This window comes from Molossus molossus, unplaced genomic scaffold (assembly GCF_014108415.1).
Source record: "Molossus molossus isolate mMolMol1 unplaced genomic scaffold, mMolMol1.p scaffold_m16_p_7, whole genome shotgun sequence".
In the NCBI taxonomy this organism is placed as follows: Eukaryota; Metazoa; Chordata; class Mammalia; order Chiroptera; family Molossidae; genus Molossus; species Molossus molossus.
The window spans coordinates 91577363-91583690 of NW_023425401.1; the positions used below are offsets into that span (position 1 = coordinate 91577363).

Genomic DNA, 6328 nt, shown 5'->3' on the forward strand with positions numbered 1-6328 from the left:
CCTCCCACTTTATTATTCTTTTTCAAGATTGTTTTGGCTATTGTAGGTCTTGTTTATTTCCACCTATAAATGTAGAATAAGCTTTGTTTCTGCAAAAAAATATTTCTGGGATTTTAACAGAAATTGCATAAAATTTATTTGGGGAGAACTAACATTTCACTATGTCGAGACTTCCAATCTATGAACACATTATGTCTCCTCAAGTTTTTTTTGCCCTTGACTGGGAATCAAACCCACAACCCCTCGGTTCGAGAGCCACTGCTCTAACCATTGAGCAACACTGGCCAGGGCTCTCCCCAAGTGTTTAGGTCTTCCTTGATTTCTTTCGTCAGCGTTTCATCATGTTAATAGGACCGAGGTGGGGCAGAGTGTCTAATGCCTGAACTGGAAACCTGGTGTCCATTTTTCAAGTCTGACTTACTAAAATTGGTGAAGACCTTGAACACGTTTGACTAAGAGAACTGTCTTAGTCTATTTCAGACTCGATTGTTCTGAGTCACTATTTTCTGCTGACACTTTTCTGTGCCCTCCTATCTTCTATTCTGGGATGATCTCTCCTTATATCCAGATCCTTGGATTATGAGTTGCTTTAAGTTCACTACAGAGTCTTTGCCATCAGGTTGCTATGGAGACGTCCCTTCTTTTCAGCGCTATCTCCACTATTCCTCACTAATTCTTGGGGGTAATCACTACTTTCTAGTTGTTGGTCCCACAGCTCTCTAATGCTAGTGTATAATTCAGTGGCAGTTAACGATATTGTGCAACAATCATCATTATCTAGTTCTACAACATTTTCATTACCCAAAAGGAAACCATAAACCATTAAGCATTCACTTCCCATTTCCCTTCCCCTCAGCTCCCAACACCCATTAACATGCTTTCTGTCTCTATGGATTTGCCTTTTCTGGAGATTTCATATAAATACAATCATGTGGCCTTTTGCATCTGGCTTCTTTTATTTAGCATGTTGTCAAGGCTCATCCATGATGTAATAGGTATCAGTACTTCATTCTTTGTATAGATATACCACTTTTTAAAAAATCTATTCATCAATTGATGTATTTGTGTTTTTTCTTTTGGATATTATAATGCTGCTATAGACATTCATGTACAAGTTTTTGTGTGGATACATGTTTTCATTTTCTTGGGTATATGCCTGGAAGTAGAATTGCTGGGTCATATGGTAACTCTATATTTAACTAGTTGAGGAACTGCCAAATTGTTTTTTATAGTGACTGTACCATTTTACATTCCCACCAGCAATGTTTAATGGTTCCAATTTCTCCACATCCTCACTAAAATTTTCTTTCTCTTTCCTTCCTTTCTTCCTCCCTCCCTGCCTCTATCCCTCCCTTCTGTTTTCTTTTTCCTCACCCAAGGACATTTTTTCATTTTTTATTCAGATAGAGTAGGAGGAAGAGAGAGAGGAGAGAGAGAGAGAGAGAGAAACATCTATGTGAAAGAGACACATAGAGTGGCTGCCACCCACACAACCCAGCCAGGGTTATTTGAGCAACGATAGGTTCTACAAATCATAAAACCAGATAGATTAATAATGATACACATATCAAAATCAGATTAAAAATGTAGGTCATGGCTTTCATTCACTGTCTTGGCATTAAAGATGTTATAAAGAAAAAAAAATGCCACCAAATATCCTAACATTTACAGACATAGGCGCTGTCAAAAGGTTTTTCTCTGACTTCAGCAAAGGGAAACGATCCAGATTTTATTCTTTAACTACTGACATGATTTAGCTCTGGTACATGGCATTACTATTTCTCCTACTGCAGCAACCTCTAGTTTTCTCAAGGCCTTTCCCCAACTTTTCTGGAAATAAAATATATTTCCAACCTTCAAACTAAAATGTTATCCTCATAAATATATGTACCAGGTTGGTATATTCATATATATGCTTTCCCTTTTCAAGCTAAGCAAAGACATGCATTTAGAGTTGTATTAATGCTATTAAAGCAAAAGACAATCCATCCTAATATCAAGAGAAACTGTGACCTTCCCATGCAGTGTTTGATACAGAAAACATTGATTTTGACATATCTTTTTAAATTTAAATACCACTCTGATCTTTCATGGTCCAAGAACATTCACATAATAAACCAAAAAGAAACAGATGTTAAAGATTGGTCTTTAGACGCTATAGCCGAATGATGCCACGTGTGCCTATGATCTCGCCGATAGAAAACCACGTCCACACCTCAGTGGCCACCAAACCATTCAGCAGAGCTTGCTTCACTGTGAGCTGTTTGAAGCTACCAGTCTGAGCACTACTATCTTTTTCAAGCCCTGAATAGCTGCAGGGATCTCAGCAGGGGTGGGTGGAATCAGCTCCACTTTGGCATAGTGCCAAAACGTGACCAGTCAGGTAAGTCACAGCAGCGTTGACCAGCGCGGGGGCCTTCTCTGTGAGGTTCCGGAGGAACTGGGCCATGGTGCCAGCACGGACACTCTCTCACTTTCTTTTAAAAAATTTTTTTTCTTTTCTTTTTTTTTTTTTTAATCCTCACTCGAGGACATCTTTCCATTTTTTTGCTCAGACAGAAGGGAGAGAGAGGAAGAGAGAGCTAGAGAAACATCGACGTGAAGGGACACATCGAGTGGCTGCCACCCAAACGACCAACCAGGGCCGGGGACAAACTGCAACCAAGGTACATGCCCTTAGCGGAACCGAACCTGGGTCTCTCTAGACCGCAGGCCGACACTGAGCCAAACTGGCCAGGGCAATTTTTTTCTTTATTGACTTTACAGAGAGAGGAAGGTAGAGGGAGAGAGAGATAATATATCGATTGGCCGCCTCCTGCATGTCCCCCCACCGGGAATGGGGCCCACAACCTGGGCATGTGCCCTGACTGAGAATCGAACCAGCGACCTCTTGGTGCATAAGACCCTTTCTTTTTACTACGTGAATTTCACTTCACTTCACTCTTTCTGAAATTCCACCATTGTATTAGAAATTCATTTGAGCTAATACAATTTTGTCTGCTTTAAAATTTACAGAAAACGATGAAAGCAGAAGGGTGTGTTGTTGTAGTTTAATATGAAATCATTTAACAAGTGAGACTGTCTCTAACCTCCAAGGCAACGTCTCCGCACTGATGGAGCAGAAGGGAAGTGCTGGAAAATAGAATATCCAGCTGGGCATTCAGGCTGGAGCGAAGACGCCGGGACTGCTTCTTTTATCCTCTTTCCCCTGCAAGCTTCTCCCGGCCCAGTGCTGCGCTGGTGCTAGGGTTCTATTCCTGTGTGGGGAACAGATTCTGAGCGCCATATGTAGAACCGTTTGTATGAAGAAAATACATTCTGAATTCCAAAGAGGGACCAGCCAACATATAAAAAAACAACGGGACATTTTCCCCCTTATGAGGAAAAACACTCATCCACACTCCTGGTATTTTCATTCCACAGGAATCAGCCTCCAGAGGGGCAACTCCTGGCTTTTCGGGAGCCCTTCGCTCACCATTTCTCCTGGGCGCGAGCTCACCCCGCCCAGGCGCACGTCGTGAGTCAGCCTCCCTCTGGAGTCCAGTTCAGGAGTCTTTGTATTCTTACGATTTAGGTTTGGTCGGCAGGAAAAGTGACATTTTATTTCTCCATCTGCTTGTTCCTGTCTTATTTTCCAATTTCTTGAGCACCTAGTCAGAAAAGAGGTGCTATTTATTGGGTTCTCGTAACATCTTGTTGAAGCTTGCTAGTATTTCAGTGTCCCGTTAGATCCTGGGCCAGCCTTAACTAGTAAGGGAATCTTTAGAAAGAAAATAAAACTTGTTTTCTGTTTTTAAGTAGGGTGACCTTTTAAGGACCAGACCTCACCAGTGTGAGTGTAAAATGTGTTCACATGTTCATTTTTTTGTAAACCTCGTCAGTGGAAAATTGGAGAGTTCCACCTGTTCACTTAGGGATTTTTATTATTTGCAAAGATCTGTTCCCTAGGCATTTCTGGACCCACCAAAGCATGTCCTGTGTGCACTTAGGGATCTTCCGTGGGTTTAGATCAATCTTAGCCTCGCTTGTCCTTGCTCTGACACCCCCCAAGCTGGAGCGCCTGTCCCTGCTGCTTCTGTGGACTGTCACTGTCTCCACTGCCCCTGCTGGGCTCTGTGGCCGCTGGCCTGACATTCGTGCAGAGCTGCTCCCCTGGCTGAGCTGCAGCGTGACCAGGGAAACTCGGGGTGGCAGGAAAGTACGCCTTCTCTGGAGGGTACACCGAGGCAGGGCCGGGTGGCTTAGGTCTGAGGAGCTCCAGTCAGCGAACAATTCCTTCCAAAGCTCGAGTTCTCTCCAGGCACCCCCGCCCCGGGGGTTGAAGCAAGGTCAGGTCCAGTGCGAGCTGCCACACCTGGCTGCCCCAGCTTGCCAGGTCAAATTCCCTTCTCTCTTAGAGAAACTTATGCCTCAAGGCCACTGTCATCCCTGTCTATGGTTTGGTCACAGATTGTGGCAGTGACCCAGCATGTACAGGGTCAAGCTAATTTTCACTAGAAGGTGCCTGGGCCTCATGTAAATCTGGATGCAACAGACACCGGGGATGGGGTGGGGATGTCTACCAGGGGAATTTCTTGGCTCAGAAGAGCCGTTCTCCTAAGGAAGCTGGGCAGCATCCCTGGTTATCCTTCCTGAGTGCTAAAGGCCAGGTGTCTGCCCCACAGCCGCCTCTTCTGGGAAACGGTGCCTTCACTGAGGTACCACCATCACCTTTCTTCCATTTTTGTGGTGCCTAAAAGGAAAGTCTTCTGTCTTAACTGGGCAGGGGCTGGGGTGGGGGGACGGGGAGAGGGAGAGGGGAGAGAGAAAGAACATGAGGAAGTGAGACCTTGAACGCTGTTGGGGTCATATTTGGAAAAGCCTCGTCTTCAGAGTCAACACGAGCTCCTCGTGGAACCTGGGAGACGTTAGTTCTGGAAGGGGAGTCCGGGTGGCCGTGGACCATGCACCCCGTGTGGTGTCCCCCCTGCACTGACTGGAGCCCCGTTCAAGGGGAGACAGGAGAGAGCGACGGGGAGAGGGTGCGCGGGGGGCCAGACTTGAAGCAGAAAGCGAAGGCTGTGGGGTTTGCCTTCCTGGGTGGTCTGAGGGGACAAAGTGTCTAAAGCGTGGGAAGGTGTCTTGGGGACCGACGGGCACGGAGGACTCCAGCCGGGGTCCGGAGGGAGCCTCAGCCCTCCCGCGCGGTGAGCGGCCGGGCTCCACGAGGGGGCGCGCGAGCTCAGCGTCTGCGGGGCGCAGGGCACAAGGGGCGGGGGCGGGGGGGCAAGCAGAGGCGACCTGGTTCCCCAGCGCGGGGGCTCCCCAGCAAACCACGTGCCTCAGAAGGATGGATGGGGTTTACATTGGAAGCACGCAGGCCCATAACAAGGTTTTATTGGTTGAATGAATGCGCTATCACCCCAGTTACACTGAGAAATTCAAGATTTAACTCGTTCTATCCCGTCCTGGTCTATTGCCGACTATTACAAATGAAAAGAAGCCTGATAAAGATAGCAGTGCACACCCGGTGGCTTTCTGCCATCTATTTGGGGACAAATGTCTGAAGGGTGGGGTGCGGGAGCAGCCATCCCACAGGTGTGTTACCTGTTTCTGCTCAGAGCCGCATCTAGGTTGGACTCAGGCCCTAGGGAGTTTCCATGCTCTGGGCTAGTTTCCTGGAAGTGTCTCAGGTTAAGGACAACACCGCAGGGCCAGGCCAGGGGCTAGATGAGATGGCACCTGTACGGGGCATATTGCTTCAAGCCCTCCAGGGACTCGCCTCCCGGGGATACACCCCCACCCTCCCCTGCTCAGACGCTGGCGTGTACCGCCTGCTCAGCCCTCTTGGGCATCACTTGGGCATCACTTGCCCAGGAGGTTCCCTAACCCGCTCCCTCCGATGCTGCTCCTCCGCTCCTCCGTTGTGATGACAGCACCGGGCTTGCAGTTCTCCAGGCTCGAGTTCAAATCGCATTAGACAGCTGGGCGCTTTGGGGTGATTACTTAATCCAACCTCCAACCTCTTTTTTTGTTGTTGTTAATCCTCAGTATTTTACCATTGATTCTTAGACAGAGTGGAGGAGGGTGGGGGAGAGAGAGAAACATCGATGTGAGAAAGACACATCAACTGGTTGCCTCCTGTATGTGCCCGGACAGGGGATCAAACCTGCAACCCAGGCATATGCCCTTGACTGGGAATCAAACCCATGGCCCTTCGGTCCTTGGGCTGACACTCTAACTGCTGAGCCAAATCAACCAGGGCAATCCAACCCTCTTTTTGTTCCCAGTTACACTGAGCAGTGGGACTACTTAAGGCACCCACCATAAAAAATAGTCGTGAGGATTA

General features: G+C 47.3%; 1 pseudogene; it reads right to left on the bottom strand.

Annotated features, from left to right (window-relative positions):
• Positions 1-2155: 2155 nt before the first annotated feature.
• Positions 2156-2449, bottom strand: LOC118619692 (annotated as a pseudogene).
• Positions 2450-6328: the final 3879 nt, after the last annotated feature.